Here is a 22,881-nt window from a genome sequence, read left to right as displayed (position 1 = left end):
TGGGGCCGGGCGGGGGCCCGCTGCCCCGCTCCTCGCCGGGACGGGCTCCCCCGCCTCTGCCAGCCGGCGGCTGGCTCTCCCCGTCCCTGAAGGGCTGCTTACCCGCTGTAAGCCGGTTAAGGAGGTTGGGGTTGGTGGGTTGTGGGTTTTTTTTTTATTGTTTCGGTTGCTGGCTGGTGCCTGGGGCTCGTTGGGTGGCTTAGAGTTTGCTGGCGTTGAGTAGACCGGTCTGAGGTGTCCGAGAGAGAGGTGGGCTGCTGGCCGGGCTGGCAATTCAGCGGGTGAGATCGAGGCGCTGTGGCCAGGAACCCGTGAGTCCGAATAGGGCGGTTTAATCCCGTAGTAGGCTTTACCAGCTAATCTGGAAAAAAAAAACCAAACCGACAAAACAAACCCCAAACTGTGATCTTCCTTGCTGGAATGCTGTAGGTTTCTGGCAGGGTCACGAGTGAGCTTGCGGCGCTAGTAACTTCTGCTGTAGAGGATTGCTGTTCTCTCCTTGTTGCGAGGTGCCTGACTTCTAATTCTTGCCAGTAACTTGCACTTTACCTCGTTGGACCTCCATTGGGTCTTAAGGAAGAGTTGCGTGAATTCAGATAGTCTTAGAATTGGCTAGACTTTGTCAGTCGTACGACTTTAGTAGGCGCTGGCATGGGCCATTGTCAAAACAGCCATATTTGAGTTTCACTGTGTGCGTGTGGGAAACTGTGCAGTGTTGAGCTCTGATAGTTGGTGGCAGCCGATGTTGTAATGTATAAAGTATAATTTGCTTCCTAGGTCACCGAGCACAGGGCTAGTCCTGTATACTTTGTAGCTACTGAGTTTCGCAGCACTGCAACACGCTGCTTTGGATGTTGTGGGTAAAATAATTTATCTTTGTCATTTTTATGTCTGTGTATTGCTTAGACCAGATTATGCATAAATGTGCTAGTAAACTTTCATTGCTTATGTGCATTTCTCGATGGAGATGTAAGATGCGGTTTTAACAAGTACATGCAGATACTATTTAAAATAAAAATGTTTAGGTGGTACTTACATTTTTAATTGCTCTCTGGAAAAAGTTTTTTAGTAGAATAGTGGAATTGGTGCTTAATATTTAGAAAGCAGTGTTTTGTCTTTGGCTTATGAAAATGAGGTCAGGGCTTAGCCAGCTGCATACCTGGTTGCCTAAAATATGAGTGGTCCTTGCCGAGAGCTCCTTCGAAGTCATTGTGGTCTGACAGAAGATCAGTTTTCTGCAGGGCTGGCTGCAGGATAGAGACTTCTTAAAAAGATTATGGACATAGGCTCCTGGGTAAATTGGGAAGTTAACACAAAAACCATATACATAGTGGAAAGCAAGAAAATTGCATGGTGCTTGGTTCAGTTCTGCATATTATGAAAAGCTTTCTCATAACGTGCTGTTTTAAGAGTCACTATAGATGCCTTTTTTTTTTCTTAGTGTTTCTGTAGCTTGTAGAAACAAATTTGTAGCCCTTAAGGGGTTGGAGGCAGGGGGAGTATGCATTTCAGCAGTTGAGTGTTGTGCAAATTGGCTTCCTTACTTTCGAGACTGAAACGGAAAGTTTTCTACAGCTTTTATGTGGTCTCTTAAATATGTATGCCTAGGACTAGAACTGATAAGAGTCAGGGCAGTGTAAATCTGCTGCATCTTGTGAAAAATCTTAAAGCCAACACCAGACCTATTCAGTAGGGAGGACCCAAAAAGGCGTAGAGGAGAACAAAATAACAGGTGGCATAACTGCATGGTCGAGGTAGTAGGGAAGTGAGGCAGCTGGGGCAATGATACTCTTATGAGTCTGCTGACTGTTGGGAAGCAGCTGGGTTAACAGTGTGTGTGTGTGGGCAGCAGATGTGTGCCCTGTGGTGACTGGTGGGAAGGTTACTGTGCCTAAGTGTTCAAGTGGCACTCGGGTACTCCTAACTGAGCACAGTAGTTTATGAATGAAGAAGTTGTGTTCTATCTAGGAATTACTTCTTGACAGTCCGCTTTTCCCTTGACTTAGTAACAATTAGTAGTAAATAATTGCATGTTATTGACGTTATATTAGTCATATTGCAATCTATTATTTATACTTAACGCTTTATAAATCCCCTGCTTAATAATCCTTCTCCTTGGGGGGCAGGGAGGAACAAAGTTTTGGTTTGTAATTTTTTTCCTAGTCCCTTTGCGTAAGGCATTTTTAATCTTTGATTTTCTGAAACCCAGTTTTACTGAGGGTCTCAGGCTTGTCAGGTAGTTCGTGTTAGTGCTGATGAAATACCATTTACAAGCTAGTTGAAGATGCTCATATCGGAGTTTTAGGTTGTGTCATGAAGTGTTAATGTGTTAATATAATGAACGTAACGAGCCTGTTTCAGAACGGATGTATAATGTTCTGTTAGCCGTGGTGTGGTATGGATAGGCTTTTTTACTAGCTTTTAGAATTAATAGCATTATATGTCTGTCAGAGTCAAACTGTTTAAACACCCCCACCACCCCTTGCCACATCCCTTCCAAATTTTGCATCTGAGTTGTCTTATGAAGCTAGGTCTTGGTTTTGCAGAAGACGTACGCTCCCGGTAACTAGAGCGAGCGGCAGCAGTGATGCCAAAAGGCTCCAGTTGTAACTACCTTGTTAGGTTGCAGTAATGAGTCTGTGGTAGATTTCCTGTGCTGATACAGATGTTGCCTTCAAAATGCTTTTCTGTTCTCTTTGACAATATTGTTTTATTGCAGTGTTTTAAAGGCAAAAGTATGTAGCATTATAATCTAGTACTTTTGGATAAATATGTATAATGCTATCTAAAGCAACTGCATCATTTTGCAGTAAAGTAGGTATAAAGGTTGAAGTGCTGTAGTTAGTAGGCTGTTGGATGGCTTATTTAGTTTGAAAGACACCTCTGCTCTGGTGACTTCTTAGCCTTCATAACCCAATGGCCAGTATGTTGTTGGATGGAGGTATTTGCTTTTATGGTTTATTTTTCAGAGATGGGGAAAAAAACATCAATTTGGTTAAGGTTCGATGTAGAAAATGAGTCCATATCCATTTTGAGGGGGTAGTAGAAGTACGTGGAGCGAGTGACTGATACAGACACAGGGCACACCTTCTCTTTATATCTATCTTTTTGTTCAACAAGAGCGTGTGCAATGCAGCTGAAGTTTGGAAAATTAAATCTGACAAAAATATGGAGAAATGTCTGTTCAAAGTTATAGATGGTGTGCGGCGAACTCCAGTTATGGTGACTCCAATATTGAAAAAGACTTTCTAGTTCGGAAATTGCAGCAAACTGGATGTGACAAAATATGAAACATGCTTTTAAATTGATCTCAAATGTCAATGCAAAACAGTTAATGTTGTGAAGAGTGCAAAGGAAAGTGAAAATTAGCAACTTCCCCAAACATTTTTGGTTTCTGTAAGGAGGAGATAGAAACCTGTGACTTTATGTGGGGATAATACTACTTCATTCTTTGCATTGACTTAAAACAGAAAGGAGTTACTTAAGTCTAAGAACTGCAGTAAAACTAATTTTTCTGGACACTACAAGGATAGGCATTGGAAGATACACAGTTGTCTTACCATCTTGATTGCTTGGCAGGACTTTGTGGTGTTGAAACTGAATAAATGAAGACTTCTTCAGGTTTGAAGTTGTCTTTGTACCGTGAGCAGGCCAAAGTGGGCATGCCAAGTGTTGTGTTAAAATTTAGTCTGTGGGTGTGTTTTTAATGAGTGTGGACAAAGCAAGCAGAGACAGTTATGGATGTTTAAACAAAAAAAAAAAGAGACTATACATGACTTCTAATCTGCTCTCGTGAGACCCCACCTGCAGTACTGTGTTCAGCTTTGCGGCCCCCAGCCTAAGAAGGACATGGACCTGTTGGAGCAGGTCGAGAGGAGTGCCACCAAGATGATCAGGGGGCTGAAGCACCTCTCCTACGACGACAGGCTGAGAGAGTTGTGGTTGTTCGGCCTGGAGAAGAGAAGGCTCTGGTGAGACCTTATAGCAGCCTTCCAGGACCTAAAGGGGGCCTACAAGAAAGCCAGAGAGGGACTTTTTCCAAGGGCATGTAGTGATAGGACAAGGGGTAATGGCTTTAAACTGAAAGAGGGGAGATTTAGATTGGATATAAGGAAGAAGTTCTTCCCTGTGAGAGGGGCTAGGCATTGGCACAGGTTGTCCGGACAGGTTGTGGCTGCCCTCTCCCTGGAAGTGTTCAAAGCCAGGTCGGATGGGGCTTTGAGCTATCTGGTCTAGTGGAAGATGTCCCTGCCTATGGCAGGGGGGGGGGAACTAGATCGCCTTTATGGTCCCTTCCAACCCAAACCATTCTATGGTTCTGTGAAATGTGCAGTGGCCTCCCAAGCTTCACTCTCGAACGTGCCTGGCTTGTTTTGGAAGCTAATTTGTGGACATGGAAAGATGATCATACTGCTTTCATTGTTTTCTATTCAGAATTGATTAATGGAGTCATGGGCCATAAGCTGTTGCATCTTACTTAAAACAAAAATAGTACTGTGTAGTGTGTTTCCCCCCCCGTGGTACAGCTAATAAGCTGTCATCTAGTGTCCTGCATGTCTTGATCTGGTGTTTAAAAGTAGTGCAGTTTCAAGGGGTTCTTCAGGCTGGTTGTTCTCCTGTTGTCCAGGACAATTAGTACCATATCTGGATGCTTCCTGACTTCTTGATTAGACTGTTTTTAGTCCCAATTAATGGGGTAACTCCATGTCAGGCAGTAGTCCCCTGTTTGTTTTACCTCTGCTCCCCCCCCCCCCCCCCCCCGCTTTAAGGGAAGAGCCTGTAGAGGCACTAAGCATTTGTCCTGTTGGAAGGATTCCATCAAGGAGGCAGAAATCCGTACCTGTCCTTGTTAATTAAGCTCAAAGTGCTTCCAAAAAATGAGCTGGTGCTTGGTTGGTCCCTTACTAAAAGAAGAAGGGAGATGACTGAATGTAAACCTTAGACCATCTGGGGTTTATACTTTTCAGAGAAGCTAAGAGGGTTGGCGCTTTCATGTGCTGAAGGGTTACTCCTTTATTTCCTGATAAAAGCATTATGTGGCTAGCAGGTAGTTGTAAATTTACATACTGGGCCAGTGCTGCTGGACTTGGAGTTATCCTTAGCAAAGAACCTTGAAGTAAAACAAGTAGTGTCTTAGAAACAAGCACAAGGGGGTTTTTTTGTTACTTAGTTTTGGTTTTTTTTGTCAAGTACTGCGAACGCTAATCTGGCTGGGGGTGAGCTTTACTGAACGGTATTTCACAGGATTACCCAATAATTACTGTTTCCCTATGATACAGATGTTAGCCCTGGTTATAGATGAGCAATGTGCTAGAGTGGTGTGAATATAGCACACGAAGGTGATGATCTTGACCCGAAAACCTTGTTTTTTGGTAACAACTAGGCTGACACTGTTGGGAGGAAGCGAAACTCTGTTGTCATGAATTCTGTACAGTTTTTTTCCATTTTAACCTTCCCAACAGCAAGTGCATTGCTTATGAAAGCGGGGGTGAGATGTCAGAGACTTACACGGAAGACACTCGGTAATACCCTGTGCAACTTGCTTCCAGAAGTACCCAAACTGGATGTGAAGTAGTGGTAGGCAGTGTCGCTGTGTTTTGAAAAGGCAGTAGGCTGTTCGTTAGCCTTTCTGTGTCTTGCAACTTCAGACAGGAGAGGTTGAACATAACTCATTACTGGTCTTGTGCTGTAACTTTCTTTATTTCCTTTGCTCTAGTCTATGTGGAAAGAAGTTGTGTGATAGTGATTATACTGTTTTTTTTTAATCGTTCTAGCTGATAAAATGGTGAGTTTGGAGCTGTGTGGTGTTGAGCCTTCCGGTGCTATATCTTACGAAGCTGTTGTTTTCCTAAGTGACCTTGTTTCTAGGACTAGAGAGGCAGGGAAAAAGCCACTCAAGTGGGGATTTGTTTTAGGTTAATCAGTTAATATTTGTGTAACACAGAACGTTTGCTTACTTTATTTAATGTGATGGTTAAAGCTTAGTTTTCTGTGAAGAGGTCCCTCTCAATAGGGAGGACAAGTTAAAACCTCGAATCTTCCCTTTATAAAATTGAAAATTCAATCTCCTTTTTTTTTTTATAATTCATCTCACACTGCAACCTCTTGGAGTCATTACTGGCAAACTAGTGAAGGAAGGAGCCTCTTACAAGCTCTACCGTCCCACTTAAATTGAGTGTGCAGTCTTTGCAAGTACTTGATGACATTTATTATTCAGTTGGTATTTTATTTTCATACTGTTCCAGTCGAGGACTAAGAAAACTAGCACCTTAACGGAGAGGAATCCAAGTCCTGTTTTGTGAGATCTTGTGCTGTGCATTTGTGGATTGTGACGCTGCTTAATTTTTAGTGCAAGTGTTTTTTTCTGGAGGCTTTTCTTCAATTAATTGTATAAGGGAAGAAGGGGAGTCTTAAAGTCTGATCAACATCACAGCTGTGGTAAAGGCTGAATTGCTTATTGTCCAGGAAGGAGGATTAGTAAGTTTTTAAAAAATCAGTCCTAAAATTAGGATAGTCTTGACAGTTTTGTTGTGGATGTTTTTTTTCTACCTTATGTGTCTTAGCAATAGCAGTTCAATTAGTAATCCAAATAGACGAACTTCCTGATGTGCATAAGGTTCTTCTTGCCCTTCTAGGATGCTTTAAGTCCCATTTCAATTAACCTTTACTACCCTGAATTTCGGGTCTTTAATTTATCTTGGGGATTTGCAACTCTGGCAGCTGCTATAAATTCCTAAGCGTGCTGCTGTACGGCCTACACTGCTTTCTCTTGTGTTAAGATGTGGCTCGTGTGTTGTGCCTTGTTCTGAAGAGGCAAATAGAGAGAAGTGCCATTGTAAAGGATCTGTTAACTTTAGTATTTTAAAGTGTTTAAGCGTGCTGTGGACTGATGTTCTGACTATGAGATTCTGATTGCACAGTGGAAGAGCTGATTGTGGCAGGTGTTACGTATATAGCTGGTGCAGGGTCGCTTCTGCCATGACTGTGTGGCATGGCAGTCTTCTCATACGTGGCAAGCTGACATGTTCGTTATGGGTTTTCTTCGTTAGTTTAGTGGTTATGTAGCATGTGGCATGCTGCTTTTTGCAGTAGGTACTGCTTTATTTTCAGTTGGAATCTAGTTTAGTTGTTCAGGTGGATTATTAGCTGCAAGGTTGTCTGGAAAGTTCATTTGTGGAATTTGAGTTGGGATTGGTCATGTCAACTTTTTTTTTCAGAGCATAACATCACTGAATCTATGTTCACATGTGACTGTAAAGGTCAAGCGTGTTACTCTGTCTCAACCAGTTTTGCTTTGCTAATATTTGAGTAGCAGAAATGGTTTGAGTTGAAAAGATAAAGGGAGAAAAAAAGCGGGGCGAGTACTCAAAACTGTCTGCTTTTTGTTTTGGCTAAAAGTAGAATAGAATACATGTGAAGCTTTTGCACAATCCCAATAATAAGCATGGCTGCCTTACTTCAAGTGTAGATTCAGCACAGCAAGTGGTGAGATGCTGAACCAGGTTTTGATCTCTGGGTAACGAAAGATAGGGAGCCTATGCTGTAGTGCTTGGGATTTATCTTCAAGGTTTTCAACCCTAATGAAGGCATCTAACAACTTGAAACAAGAGCATTGTTCTGCCTGTTACAGGATGTAGCTGTATTGTGTGTAATGAAAAAGAAAACAAACCAGGAAGCAGTTTGGGTATTTGCATGTGGTCCTAGTCTTACATCAAGATGCAGGTAAAAATGTCTTTTCGTGTAATGTTGGGCACAAAAGCAATGCTTTAACTTCAGTTTTTTTAGTTGGATAACTAGTGTGGTGACTGAACTTTGGTGGTACTTTGGGAGAACAGTTATTCTCACTGTACTCTCCAGAGCTGTTGTGTGCCTCTTCTACACAGATGGAGAAATTAACACATTAGGAAACATCTGTAGGTTGACGAAGGTATCTATTGTATAGCTAAGTCCAAGTTCAGCTCTTAGGGACATGTGGTCTAATGGTCTTCGGTGGTCAAGTGGTTAGTCTTTGCATCCCCGAATGACATGACTTTCTACATTGCTATGTACGTGAACATGTAATATTATGCCTCTGTTAACTGCACGTAATTGTTCCGTTCTTTTTCAAGAAAGTTATCAATTTAACTTCTGTGTGCGCAGAAGTAGTTAAATACTGAGCAAGTACTTTGGAATCTAGTAATTCTGAGCTGAGTTTTTGGGATAGTGGCCAAGAGTCAGATGGTTTTATAGGAGAAGCAACTTGATTTGTAGCAGTATCATGTTAATATGATGCACAAACTCAAGCCATCTTTCCTTTGCCAAATTTTGACGAAAGACAGATGTAATAAATGTATATGCCATATACTTGCTTTTTCTCTTGCGGATGTGCTTTGATAAAATATGCTAATGTCACAGTAGTGGTGAAAGGGGGAGTATGCATGCAGGTGCTATTGCTGTGAAACTCCTGGAAACCCTCAAAGGGTAAGGCAGCCTGTAATAATAGAGGATACATTAGCTTTGTCTGTGAGAGACTTGGCCTGGCTTTAAAAGAAGCTGCGTAGGATTTTATTTTGGGTGTCTGTGTTTTGTTGGTTCAACTGAACGTTTGCGGGGTTTTTTTTGTCATTATATCTCAGTATTTTGCATGTCAACATAGAAAAGGAAAACTTTGTTAGTTAATAAAAGTAGAATTCATTTTCAGACAAGTGTTAACTAGAAACCAGTGATTCCGGGAAGAGTGTGTTTATTTCTCTGGGCTTTTGTTAGTGTAATATCAGAGCTCTCAGTCATTAACTAGTATGTTACCCATATGCAAGTATTTGTACAGTTTTTCTGTGCATGGGGAGCTGAAGTTAATGCCAAAGATGGGACTCGGTCTCTACGGAGCAGTGTAATTACAGGCCTACTTCCCTTTGACACCCGGGAATAATGAGCATGCTTTAATATACACACGTGTTAACTGTGTGAACTTAGACATCTTTATAGCTGTAGATGTTTGTTTGTTTTAGCTTTATATGTGCGCACACATGGTGTCTGGTGAATGTCTCATTTTTTGCTAAATAGATTTCATCTCGTGTTCAGAGGAAAAGTGTTTGAGGTTATGAGTTAGATTGTGCTTCTTGTCTCTGGCATGGTTTTGGTTTGCAGCATTCTTTTTAAGTCTTCATTCTCGAAACTGCTTAATTTCTTAACCTTGAGCTGTATTTTACTTGTTGTGGCTATTTTTTGCCTCCATAATAGTCTAGATAAGTAGGTTACCACAGTCAAATGAGTTGCTGTTTGTAAGCAGAGCTGTGTTAACTGACACAATGAATGCTCTATGCCTGCCAAAATGTGGAGTGTAATGGTGTCAGATAACAGGGGGTTCTAGTAAACACATTATGTTCTGTATTTGGGACTAACCAGGAACATGGACATGGTCAGCCACCTAATTGTAACTTCATGGCTTGAGATGCAGTCCTTTTCCTAAGAAATCTTAAGATTTGCAGGCATCTGCTTTGGAATGGAAGTTTTTTCCTCATGTGTTTTTGCAGGTTTAGCTTAAAAGCTGTTAATATACTGGGTGAACAGCTGCTTCCTGAAATGTTGGGAATATTTGCCTATTTGTAATACCTTAAGCTGAAAGTCTGAGGCTAGTTTGCAGACCCCTGTGATGCTGAGCAGCACTACACCAACACAGGTCACATCATCTCTAGTCTGTCATTCTGCTGTGGTTGAGATGCCATGTCCTGTATTTTTCTCTCCAGCTTAAGTTAGGCAATGATCATGAAACCCCTGTTCTCTTGAAGGACTAGGTTGTTTTTTCTCTTCATTGCTGTCTAGCTGCTAACACGGAAGATTAATTCCTTTTTTGCTTTCTTGGCTGTCTTGGAATGGATTTCAGTCTCTTGAGTGTTTGTTTACTGGTTAAGAAGGTAGGAACCTTTCCCCCCTTCTCTGATTCATGTGTTCCTTGCTCATGCTTGTCTAGGTTAGTTACTTTTTACTAGTGGCAGTGGGATGTCTTGCATGTGGGTTGTGTCAGTTGGGAAACTGGCTCTCTGAACAGAAGCAAGGTGGAGGAGAGTGCACAGAAAAGAACAGGTTAAAAGCTGGAAATAAAAAATTTACTCGATCCTGGGGGTCATTTAAGTGGGGCATATATCTTTTGGTTTGAGTAGCAAAAGACATGCTACTTGATTCTTGAGCAACGTGAACGTATTAGAAAACATAAAGTCTGCATTGTGGAACTGAAAACTAGTGAACCTGCAGTGTTCTCCTTGTGAAGGTATGATAGGCTTTTCTTAGCCTTGATTCTTGTTACGTGTGCCTCGCTACTTCTGATGCAAATGGTAAAAATACTGCAGAAATGATTATGTAGACTCGTGTGAGATGAACACCTCTTAGCATTTTTTTGTCTTGCTGTTCAAGAGGTTTCAAAGCTGGTATTGATCTAAGAACATAGCATTGCCTTAGGGAGGGTCATTATTTCGCAGATGGAGAAACGAAAGAAGATGAAGGGATTTGCCCCGAGTCATACAACAAGCCTGTACAAGAGGTAGGGGTAGAGTTTGGAATGTCCTGGCTCTGCGACCATTTCTTCCGCATCGCTTCTGCAATATGCTGTGCCTTGATTGCCATATACAAAACTATGAATTCTGATATTCCAGGACTTGAGGAGATTTTCTTTGGGATAATGTATATGTTGGGCTTCCTCCAAACTAGCACATTATTTTAATGGATGAATTTTTTCCTGTGACACCTTGAGCCTTTAAGGCGCAAGTCTCTAAGAGTTACATACTAATACTTAGGAATTGTCCAATTCTTGGTTTAATTCCTGTGCTGTTGTACTGACTTGTTTTAATTCTCATTTTTTAAATTTATTTGGATTGTGATTTCTGTCTGTGCATTCTGTCTTTCAGTAGCAGTTCTAATGAGTTGTTATTGCAGCATTTTGCGACTTCCCTTACAAAACAAAAAATAGTTTTAGAAGTTAGTAGTTAATGTGACATGTTCTTCAGTTCTTCTGCAATTCCTGTGGGTTGAAAAACTGAGTGTGCTTTTATTTAGAGAAGTTGTTGCTAAACAATTTTTTTTCTTTTTTTTTTTTGTTTTGGATAGATACCAAATTTCTTGCATGAAACTATATGAAAGCAGTGTTTCTTTGGAGAGGCAAGCTATGGAGGAGCAAAACTTGGAGCAGTTCATCCAGCTGCTAAATGTGCATGGACTTAGTCTGTGCTGTTTAAGAACTCTGACAGAGCCAAGTGCTCTTTTGGATTGCAGCAGCGTAAACACAGGAGGAGGTGATTCCTCTTGGTATTTTGGTTTTGAACTTGATGTCTCAGATCCTGAGCTAATACATCATTAAAGAATATGAGGCACTTAATTACTCTGCTGACACACATGTTTAAGGACCTGACTGGTCTCATGGAACACATGCTATATTCAAGAATAGGAAATGTGAATGAAATTTGTTGTGTCACTGTTAGACATGGAATCGGTTCTGTTTTGTGCATCATGTGCAGGAAAACAAACATTTTGAAAAAAAACAAAATGAAGTAATTGCGTTCTTCAGAGCCCTGCTGTCTTTCCACAGTGCTCAGTAGCATGGTCTGTGTCTGCAGAGTTAAGACCTTCACCTTGAGTTCAGTTTAGATGAGTTATCACGTAGTATCACTTGGCTTTTACTTAATGAGAACTCATGAAAGCAGCAGGAGGATTATTTATTCTCAGAATGAGTTATGCAGAGATTCCTTAGGCATTCTGAAGACAGAAATAGAACTATTATGGTGGTTCTAAAAGCAGTGTAACCATATAGAAGCTCATTAAAAGAAAACACAGTGTGTTGCATGTTATTTGGTTTAGTCATGTAGGCGTCTTCAAGTTCCTCCGATCTTGGTTTGAATTTACAGTATTACCTTCCCAGATTTGTGCTTTCTTGAAATGTTTGATTGTGTCCATCAAATGGACTGTTTTAATTCTTCTTTTTGACTTTTTGTTCTGTTAAGCTGATGTTGAATTATATACCTGCATTTCTAAGAGCAAGTTTTTGTTGAAGGACATCTTTGGGTTTAGGTGGTAGATGGGTCCCAATGCTTTCATTTTTTCAGACTAACCCAAAACCACATGGGCTTCCAGACAGGTCTGTTTAATGAGTAACTACCTTGTTCAGAGTTACTGCTGTTGTTGAATGACTCTGCCTTGAAACACAGTAGATGTGAGAGGTATTAAATGATTTCGATAATCTTGACTCCGATACTCAGAATCCTGTTGACATTGCAGCATAGATTTTTATTTAAAATGATGAAGCTGCTTACACTGTTTAGAAGTTTCAGTGTCTCTTTTTAAATCATCACATGTCACAGATGTAAAATAAGTCAGATGGCAGTCTTAATAAAGAGATCTTTTGTATGTGAATTGAAGTATTCAAATCCATTCAGCGTGAACCAGATGGAGCTTTAATAATGCCTGCCCCCATGCACGTGCCAAGGAAATATTATTACGTAAAATATTTTTAAATTCTATTTATTGCTATAAGCAGGTCAAATATCAGATATTTTGTTCTTAAAGTTTTTTGGCTCCCTGTTGTTCATATGCCATATAGGTCTATATATGTTCCTTTGGTACGCTCAGAGTGTAAACATATGCAAGTATTTGCAGAAAGCTACAGAAGATGAGGTGAGATAATGAAAATCCTTATACTGCTTGCCTCAAATATTCATATTGGATATTCTTAACAACTAATTCCAACCAGTTAATCCAGTTTTGATCACTCTCATGTATGAAAAATGGTCAATGAGTTCACTGGTGATTACAGTTGGATGTGAAGATGTGAGTGAGACTATGTAGAATCTAGTGGAGAAGAGATACGTGTTTCATCTTGCTAATTTAGTTTGTGTATGATGCCTCAGGAAAATAGTTAACCAGAGAATCTTCCTATGACATCTGCCTTAGTCTGAAATGCTTCTAGCATTATGAATTGCTTGGTTTATCTCTCCATGGCCTGGTGACTCTTTTGTTTCTTTTGCAATGAAAGATGGCACTTCTCCAAGATGCTGTAGAACTAGCTGTTTTGCTGAAGCTGGGCACCTTATGCTTTGCCTTGTTTCTTTGCCATGGTAGCTTTGTGGTATTCAGTGTGTGAGTTATTCATGTGCGAGGTTATAGATCCATTCTCTGACTTTCTCTGCTTTGGATTTTTATGCTTGCATATTTAAATTCTAATTAAAATAGTGATTTCAAGGGAAGTGCAAGACAAACTACAGAGCAAATAAGAGTTAGTTAAAGAAAAGGGGTGTATGTGTATGGGTTTTTTTAACTGGGTGGTAACCATTCAGTATGACAAAGGAGTTTAGTTCCGAAAAAGTTGCGGTGGTTACATATTAGGTATATATTGTATCTGTACCCACCGATTTAACCATTCCGTAACTATTTTATTTCGACACTTGTTTATTCTATTGGAGTTAAAATCAAGGTTTTTCAAAAAATCAACTGTTGTGTGCATTAAAAATGCTTAGCAAAAGACATTTGAAATCAATCTACAAAATGAATTAATTAATGGGTTCTATTGATCATAGCGTCAGTGTTGTACAATGAGTAACTTCATTTTTCTGTGTAGTCTATATACACAGATAATGTCATTGTCCTGCTTTTCAAACTCCCTTTGTTTTCAGTTCAGAGTAAACTACAAATGGAGCTGAATTCAGTGAACAAACGAAGTTGGGAGGGAGGGCGAAAAAACCTTCTCATGTTGAAGATACAACTGCTGTTCAAAGTTGGTTTTTTTGGTGTGTTTTTTTTCTTCTTTAACTGTGCTAGCAGATGCTTGTGACAGGTATCTTACCAATGTCTTGGACAAGTTGACAACCTTTCTTGTGAAAAGTTGGGCAGGAAGCACATCCTGCCTAAAGGCATCACCTTGGTTACATCTTGAGTAACACGGTATGTCTAGTGTACTAAAGTTTGAGAGACTAGAGGTTTAATGGCTTGGTGAAATGGAATTGAATTAAATGTTTTGGCCTAGATTACACAGCATAATCCCTTACATAAATGTTGAGTCAACAGTCTCGACCTTAACCAAAAAAAACCCCAATGTTCGGGTTGGTTGGTAGGGTTCTGTTGTGTGAGTTTCTGTTTGTTCTTTAATCCTACTGTTTGGAAAAGGAAGCATCAGTGACATGAAGGTCTGTCTCTTGGGGAAAGTCTTGCTTGCTCCTGCAAACAGCTGTCACTCTTGACAAGTGTTTCTTGGCTTCAGAAGTGTGGATTGTGTGTCTTGCCCTTCTATCTTTTTTTTTTTTTATTCCAGAACTGGTTTATGCCAGCTAGGGAGATTATAAAAATGCCAAGTTAGGGATGCAATTATAAGTATTGTAATGCACTGTGGATGGGAGAATCAACAGCAATAGCCGACAGAACTTTCTAGGCCTGTACAAAGGTAACTTGCTTTAAAAATGCTGACCTGCCCTATAAAGAGAAATCACGTTTGTTTAAGTGTACTGGGATGTGCAAGAAGTGCATTTGCGAAGAAGGAAAGAATTTGAAGAAAGTAAATGGATTGGTTGCATTACTGTACATCTCAAAAGTATAAGTCACGTGAAAATCCTTGCATTGTTAGAAGATAGAGTTGTTTCCAGACTGGAAAATGAGCTTTGGTGAGCAGTGAACTAGGAGGTGCTGAACTGAATGCTGTTTTGCTTTTGTTACTGATGTGCCTGTAAACCAACTGTTGTGCTGTCTTTGTACAGTAAACTGCATAAGGTATCTCTGACAACTCTATGTTGTGCCGAAGTGTTTCCTTGTCCCCACCAATGGTGGGAGCAGGCTGGATAATCTCTTAAAACACAAATACTTGTCCTGTTCCTGTGAGAAGAAAGCTCTCGTTCTTTTTGATAGAAAAAACTACCAGTACCCTTTCCTCTCTGCATGACAGTGTAGCCCTAGAACTTTTAAGAGCTGACTTTGTGAATGAAGCCCAGCAGATTGTGACTTGTTGCCAAATTTTACCTTAATTTCCTACTTTCAGTTTCTGTTAGTACAGATAATGGAGCTGTTTAGTACTCTGAAGTAATTTCTGTTACAACATGATTGCAGAATCTGGAGGTGAAAAGAGGTGAATGTTTTGATATTCACTATCAATTAATTGAACCGTTGGTACTCTACTACTCAGTTTCTGTGCTATCTTCCTTATGAGAGAAGGTAAAATATTAGTTCACTTAAATACGAGAATCCGTTAAACATGGTTGTAGAGGTAAATGTGTTAGTTTTTTTTTTAACAGGGAATAGCACGAGGAGGTGATAAAATAATATATGAAAGTTGTACAGCAGTTGTGACATTCTCAGGCAGCTTGACTTGAAATTGAAATGTAGAGAGGTTTTTCATATTTCTTCTAACAAGAGTATGGGGTAAAGAAGGGATCGTTTTTAACCTAAGAAATATAATGTTTTGTCTTGCATGCATAAGATGTATTACACGGTGTATCAAATGTTTGCCCTTTTTTTTTTTGAGCATGCATTAAATCAGCTACTCAGTGTGGTTTCATCTTCCTTAAGCTTGACAGAATAGTGCAGGAATTGCAAGTGCATCTATTTCAGTAGTTGTGTTAAATTCAAATAGTTTGCAAATTTATCTGCATTAGGAAATTGGGGTTTATTTTTATTTCTCTAGAAGCAAAATAGTTGAGGCAGACAGAAGATGGCATGGAAGCAGTGTTGTCATTATAGTCAACTATGGATAGCAAGTCACCTGGATACTTGAAGGACCATGAAGCTTGGTTGTCTTCAATGCAGGATGCTGAGCCTTGTTCCTTTTGCTGTTGGCTAGATCAAAGCTTGAGTATCTTGATCGGCCAGCTGTCAGACAAAACTTCCTTAAATCTAGAACTGTAATGTTGGCATTTAAACTTGTGAGGTGTCTGTAGTAGTTTGAGTTGACAATCCAGCCTAGTGCTGTAGGACTCTAGCTGACTAGAACAGGTTTGCACCATACAGAAGAAGAATGTTCCAAAGTCTGTATGACCTCATTAAATGACAATTTTTAAAATGCGCTTAATACTGGGTTGACAGAATAGGTAGGCCAGTTAATAGTATCTTTGTTGCTCTCACACGCACATGTGCTTGCCTTAGGGTCATTTTCTTTAGGTATTTTTTCCTTGAGAGGGATGTTGCCTGTTGGCAGGGAGCAGAGAAGAGGCTTTACAGAGGATACGATTTTCAAAATTTAGAGGACTTCACCTAAACAAGCTGCAATGTGTAACCATTGACTATTTCATGCTTCCTTGCTGGTCCTTACAGGCCAGGAGGGAATGACAGTGTTGTCAGAGGTGATGGCTAAAAATTACTGTTAAGGCTTTTTGATGAATACTAACTTCACAACTGAGGAAAAAAACGTTGAGGTCAATGCCATAGGAATACTTCTTGGGATTTAAAAGAAGAAAAAGATGCCAATTTTGGACTGATATTTTTAATATTCCTCTCTACTCCACCCCACTGTCTGTCTTACCTGTTGTCTGTCTTGAGTTTTCCTGTGATTTCTGGGCAGCTCCCTGTAGCATCCTGTGTAGCAGTTAAATTTGCATAGAGTTAATTTTTTTCTCTGTAGCAAGCTTTTAGGATCTTTCATGTTAAGAGAAAGTATAGTTGACAAGTTGAAGTCTCTAAGTATGTGAACTTTGCTGGGCTAAAAGCTTTACTACTTCTTTATGATAAAAATATTAGTACCTGTTGGCATCACTGGCTTCTGTGGGTTTTGTTTATGACTGCACACTGTATCAGGTGATCTAATTATTTTTAAATGGCTAAAAAATGAAGTGATTTGTGCGTTTGGCATTTGTATGCTCTCCTTTGCAACATAACTGCTCATCCTTGTCCCAGTAAGAACACCAGATAATTTTTTTTTTTTTTTTCAGTTTGGCAGCTGGGTATGTCTGGTGCATAGGTGTTACTAAATAAGGAAACTTTTCACAAAAATCTATAGCAGACCTTAATTCATCTTTCCCAGAGCACCTTAGTAAGTTGAAGTGTCTTGGATGCCCCAAGTAGTCTCAGGGGCTTATGTCAAAGGTTTTTGCTAAGTTGGACTGCAGTTGGTGCTAGAAGAAATAAAACGTGAGAGTGCCTGCTCATCGGCACGGGTAACAGTCCAATTAGCAGATAGAGGTATGCATAGCAGGCCTGCTTTTTATGGGGTGTACTGTAATGTCCTGTTGGTATGCGTTTCACAGCTGCTATTTTCACAGCGCTGCTTTAAGAGCAGATGCTGGTTTGAAGAAAGCAGTGCTGCTTGTTTAAACTAGCCCTGATATTCAGATTGTTACGCGGTGGGAATTTGTGTGGGCAGTGGGAAAAGGAACAGTGGTATGTCCCTTGGAACGCGTTGTCTGCATGCTTAAAATAAAGTGGAGAAATAGAGAGCTCCAAAATGTGTGTGTGTATGTAGAAATGGATTATTTTAAAAGTAGGGAGCTATTTCTGCTTTTGGTTGTGGGAATGCCGAGCTCTTCAGCTTGCAGGCAACATCTGTCAACTGCTTTTCCGGATGGAGCCATGTCTCAGAGCCTTGTGTTCACGCCTGAGACTTGTGCAGTACGCTTTACTAAAAATACACACACAAGAGCATATATAGGAATATATAAAAATGTAAATGTGCATATATATGATTAGTGTCATGTAATGCTGCCTTTATTCAGCAGGAAGGCCACTTTACAGTGCTTTCTGCAAACACAGGTCTTAGGGCTTCAGTTGGCAGCCATACAGCCAGGGTGGTTGGGACAGCTCACGTACGGCACCTTCCTGGGAGCTGGAATGCTCTTGCTGAGCTCGGGGCCAGCAACGACTGGTGCAATGAGGCAGCAGTGTAGAAGCATATGAAATGGTGGCAGCGTACTGGGCTGATGAAACCTGTATGACCTTCAACCCACGCTCTGGAAGTCTAGTGTACAACATGAGGTATATAGCAGCTGTTGCAGGAATTCTTGCCACATAGCTGGGGAACTGATACTTTCATTAATGGGATGTCCCATCATCTTCTCATGCAGAGGTGCTTCAGGAATGGAAGTGCAGAACCTTGGTCAGTGGCTTCCTTGCCCTGTGGAGGTTTTGACAAAAATGGAGTACTTGAGCAAAAATTCTTCATAAAGCTTGCGAACTGCATTGTAAGTTTCCATTAATATGTAGCATCTCAACAATCATACGGTGTTTGGAGTCTGATTAAAAATTTTCAAATGTTTAAGTTCTGTGTGTTTTTAAAGGTTTTGCTGTCACAAATAGATTAAAATTTTATTAGCTTGAAGAACTAAATAGTGTTCTCTATGCAAAACTCTCAAGTATTTCTTGTGTATGCTCTTAGTCTATGGCTCCCATAAATAAGCCTGTAATACAACATCTGTACTGACTAACAGAAGACTGCCTCTGTGGAGGAAGGACTTCCTTTGTTGCGGGAAGGAGGGATTTTCTGATAATTTGAGGAAATGCCCTGTAATTATCCTAACAGGGTGCCAATGAACTTAGCAAGTTACAGGCATTGTAGCAGTATATCAGGAGAGAAGAAATCGAGCAGCATAATGGAAGAGGGGCCTGTGCAGCATGTTAGCAGTGTATCAGGATTGGAGAAGTACGCTCTGAGCTCCAAGAATGAGCTGTTTGTTATATACTATGTAAAGATGTGATCAAAACTGAGCTGCAAGAACTTGCTTTTGACATGGGTTCATCTGCAACTGTGGCAGAAAGGAGGTTACTCAAAATTCCTGGTAAAATAGAACATCGATGTGGTGCTTAACAGTTATTAAAAAAATGGCCTTTCCCAATGCTCTGTATTGAAGTGCATGTGGGTATTAAGAGCTGTTTTTTTCATGAGGTCATGCTTTTCTTGTGGAGAAGGACTACTTCTTTCCTGATTTTTCTTCATAAGTGTCCTGTTCTTTTGGATGCTGGCTTCTTTGATGTCTTGGAACCCCATAAAGCTATAGAGCTCGGAGTTGTTTGTGGTTGTTTTTTTGTTTTGTGGTTTTTTTTTTTTTTTTTTTTTTTGCAGCACAGAGCATGTGTGTGAAACATTTAATGAGGCCTTTCTGCTGTCCTTCATTATGTATTTGCAAGAAGGTTTTTATTTCTTCATATTGTTTGGAGCCTATGTGCAGGGCATTTATGCTACTACTTAGAGAGGGACTGGTCTTATTCTGTTGGAGTGCATTCGTAGCCTGTAAAATGGTTCACGCTTGTGTATTCGGCTGGCAAACTATAGGGCTCAGAAGGTTATGCAATTTCAGGAGGTGTGTAACTTCGGTAGGAGGGTGTCTCTGGCTGCAGGTCAGCCTGATTTTTGGAATATAATTGAGACAGCTGGATGACTTCTGGCTTTAGATTTAACAGAGAGGAGATGTGTGTACAGAGTGATCTAGGCATCAAGGGATGCAGAGTAAGATAGCAGTGAAAGTATTGCTAAAGGCAGAAGTTTATTCAGAGCCTAAATGATTGTTGTATGTTAGATTATCTGAAAGGCAAAAAAGTCAGATCTGTTAATTTAAAGAATAACAGTGTGTGGATGGATAGCCATCTCATTGCCAAGGGGTGTGTGTGTGGGGGGAAGGTTAGCAGCGTGTGTGTGAGTAGATGGATCACTGGAAAATAATTTGCACTTCAACCTGTTTATGCAGCTTTGTGGAGAGAGGTGTACAAGGCCATCTCACTGGCCAAGGTCATATGAAACAGAGCAGAACTTGCAAACTGGCTTCAAATGAGAAATAAATTAACTATCTTTCAGGTTATTGAGCTTTATTAACACCACCTTTACGTAATGACTGTAAAGACAGTTCTGAACTGTGCTGTAGTGGAGGAAGTCATGCTGGCCTGACAGGCCCTTTTCGGGCTTACATCTCTTAAGGGTTAGTTTTCTCACAAACTGTTTTTTTTAAACTCAAGATTATATTTAGTTGTTGAGGAAGTTACTAGATATCTAACTGTCCAGATTGTATAGGTGCATAAGAACTAAGAGGATATGTTGTTTACCACATCTATTCATTTATTTCAGCTTTTCTGAGATGTACAGGAAAACTGGATGTAAATACTGTATCTGAAAACAGACTTTTATATAACGATTAGCTTTATAAAAACTTATTTTTGAGTATTTATTTGTGTCAAAATGGAAACAGATTTTAGAACTCAGCCACCTCTCCGTAACAGTCAGGTTTTAATGTATTTGTAGGGAAGCTTTTATACCTTACTGGTTTTGTGAGAGTGACTGTAGTAGCTACCATTTCTGGTTCAGCATTTACAGGTGTGGGTAGCGGTTATTTTTTATTACTCTATGGATGAAATCCTTCTGCGTGTGAAGTTCTGTTTATTTGAGACTTGAGTATATAGTTAAGTAGTTAGCCAGTTGGAGGAACAACATTTGGTGCTTCTATATGTTTTAATGGTATATTAAAAAAATCTTCTTGTCTTTATATCTAAAATACGCATGACTTTGTTCAGAATATCTTTGTTGATACTCTTCTAGTCTGTCTTGACGGAACAGCAGTCTGAAAGATGGTAAAGGTACTGGAAGATTCTTCAGCCTTATTTTGTTCTTCCTCAGTAAGCAAATAGGATGTTTTGAGTTCTGACAGCTATATTGTTTCCTTCTTGGAGTTTCAGGAATGTAACATGGTAAAGCTTAAACAGAATGTGGAGGCCCCTGAAATTTTTCAAGGTTGACCTTAAATATGCATAGGAAAAAACCAGACTAGAAAATATGGCTGAGGTAGAATTTAGTTTTAAAACAAAACCACAAAAAAAGCCACAAAAGACTGAAACATTGCTAGTTCGCCTGTTAATAAGATCCCAGAAGTGGATGGTAAAGATGAAAAAAATGACTGTTCAAGGTAAGAAAGACGTGTGAATTTCAACTTGCTGAGCTTTGTAATGAATTTATCTGTCAAAGCTTCAGGGTTTTATTCTGCTAAGTATCTACTGACTTACATAACTGTAGATGCTATAGAAAGGCTTTTTAGCAAGTATTTAAAGGAAAAGTGACTTGTGTGATGTGACTGTCCTGTGTAACTTTTGAGTATTTAAGTCTCCGATGAGTTTGATGGAAATAAAAGACTATAAGAGATTAACCTCCTACAAGTCTTTTGTGGTTTAACCCTGGACAACAGCTAAGCCCCACACAGCCACTTGGTCACTCACCCCCACTGGGATGGGAGAGAGAACTGAAAGGGGCAAAAGTGAGAAAACTTGTGGGTTGAGATGAAGACAGTTTAATAGGTAAAGCAAAAGCTGTGTGCGCAAGCAAAACAAAACAGGGAATTAATTCGTTACTTCCCATTGGTGGATGTTCAGCCATCTTCAGGAAAACAGGGCTCTGTCATGTGTAATGGTTACTTGGGAAGACAAATGCTGTAACTCCCAATGTCCCTCCTTCCTCCTTTTTCCCCCAGCTTTTATGCTGAGCACGATGTTGTATGGTCTGGAACATCTCTTCGGTCAGCTTGGGACAGCTGTCCCAGCCGTGTCCCCTTCCAACTTTCTGCACACCTCCAACCTACTCGCTGGCAGAGTGGTGTGATGAGCAGAAAAGGCCTTGATGCTGTGTGAGCACTGCTCAGCAGTAACTAAAACATCCCTGTGTTATGAACACTATTTGCAGCACAAATGCAAAACATAGCCCATACTAGCTGCTATGAAGATATTCAATGCTATCCCAGCCAAAACCAGTACAAAGTCTTAAATCTGGGAGAGGGAGTAGAGATAACTTGATTCTAATGATACAGCACACAATGAAAAGGACGTGTGTGTTCTAAGGGGAAAATAGCATCCTGTTAGCTCTTTGTGGCAAGGTCTGAGAGTAACAGAAATGAGCCTTGGTTGTGAGGCCCCCCCCAATGTGGTGCCTCATCCATTCGCGCTTAGCAGCAAGTCTATGGGATGTTCTTGCAAAGTTAATGTGGGCCCATACAGACTGGCTAAATGGAGTGTTGCTGTCCTTGTGCAAAATGATACTTTTTTTTGTGCTTTTGCTTTGCATACGAGTCCCTTCAGAATTGCAGTCAGTCCTGTATTCAGGTCTCGAGTGCTGAGTGTGTCAGAGGCCCTGTGGTTTCCTTAGTTGCTTTTTTGCGGCCTCTCAATTTGCATTTGAGTTGGCTCTTGAGGATGTGGAACGAGGGAGAAAAAATGGGATTGTGACGTTACGCTCTCTGCATGTGCCCAGTAGCCTTATGAACTGTTGTCTTGAACATGTTGGTGGCAATTTTTAGATGGTATCTAAAATTATTTACTGACAAGTAAGCTAAAGGGCTTGCTGCACTGAAATGCGTATGGGGAGTGAGGTTCATATAATTGTATTGCCAAACCTGTTGACAGGCTGAGTGCATGTGCAATTTACTAGGTTATTACATTTTGGTCACTGCCCTTTCTGTCAATTTTTCAACAGAGGTACTGTAAACTTTGGTGCTCTGATAAATAAGACTGCCCAAAGTTGTTATGTTGCTTTTTGATGGAAAGGCCTCAGAGTTGGCAAAGCTGTTGCTCATTGCCTGGTATGTGAAGATGATGTGCTAGTTAATTAGTGCCTGCATACCTGACTCGGGCCCAACTGCAGCATGTTGTGGCATTCCTTGTCTGTGGGAAGATGGGGAGGTACTTGTGGGATGCTGTGGGGGTGTTGTCACTTGACTACATCAGGAATTTAAGGCGGCAAGCAGAATTGTAGTGATGGGTGGTAAAGAACAGAAGTGTGTAGAGAAGGGGGTGGCTTAACATCTGGAACTTCCTTGTCATCTTTTTATAGACCATAGCTTATAACAGTTTTGTTTTAAGCATTTTTTGGATGCATTGTGTTATGGAAAAGACTGTATATGTCTTCACTGCTATGAGATAATAGAAAAAATTTTCAGCTTCTGAAAATGTTGGTGAAATGCCAGCTCCTAGGTTGATGGACAT

The 22,881-nt window shown here is 40.3% G+C and overlaps 1 protein-coding gene across 4 annotated transcripts in view; it reads left to right on the top strand.

The window, feature by feature from the left end:
• Positions 1 to 263: 263 nt before the first annotated feature.
• The window catches only part of BMP2K (BMP2 inducible kinase), a 65,978-nt gene continuing 43,360 nt past the window's right edge, over positions 264 to 22,881 (top strand). For 3 of the 4 annotated variants that reach the window (XM_010575478.1, XM_010575476.1, XM_010575477.1), the window contains exon 1: positions 18,044 to 18,113. The gene's annotated coding sequence lies outside the window, so the exon portion shown is untranslated. Of the gene's footprint in view, positions 312 to 18,043; positions 18,114 to 22,881 lie in introns of those variants that run through there. The other variant, XM_010575479.1, reaches the window with a different exon arrangement.

This window comes from Haliaeetus leucocephalus, unplaced genomic scaffold (genome assembly GCF_000737465.1).
Source record: "Haliaeetus leucocephalus isolate CR32 unplaced genomic scaffold, Haliaeetus_leucocephalus-4.0 Scaffold484, whole genome shotgun sequence".
Lineage (NCBI taxonomy): Eukaryota > Metazoa > Chordata > Aves > Accipitriformes > Accipitridae > Haliaeetus > Haliaeetus leucocephalus.
The sequence above is the reverse complement of the archived record's forward strand: the minus strand, read 5'-3'. Positions and strand labels throughout refer to the sequence as shown.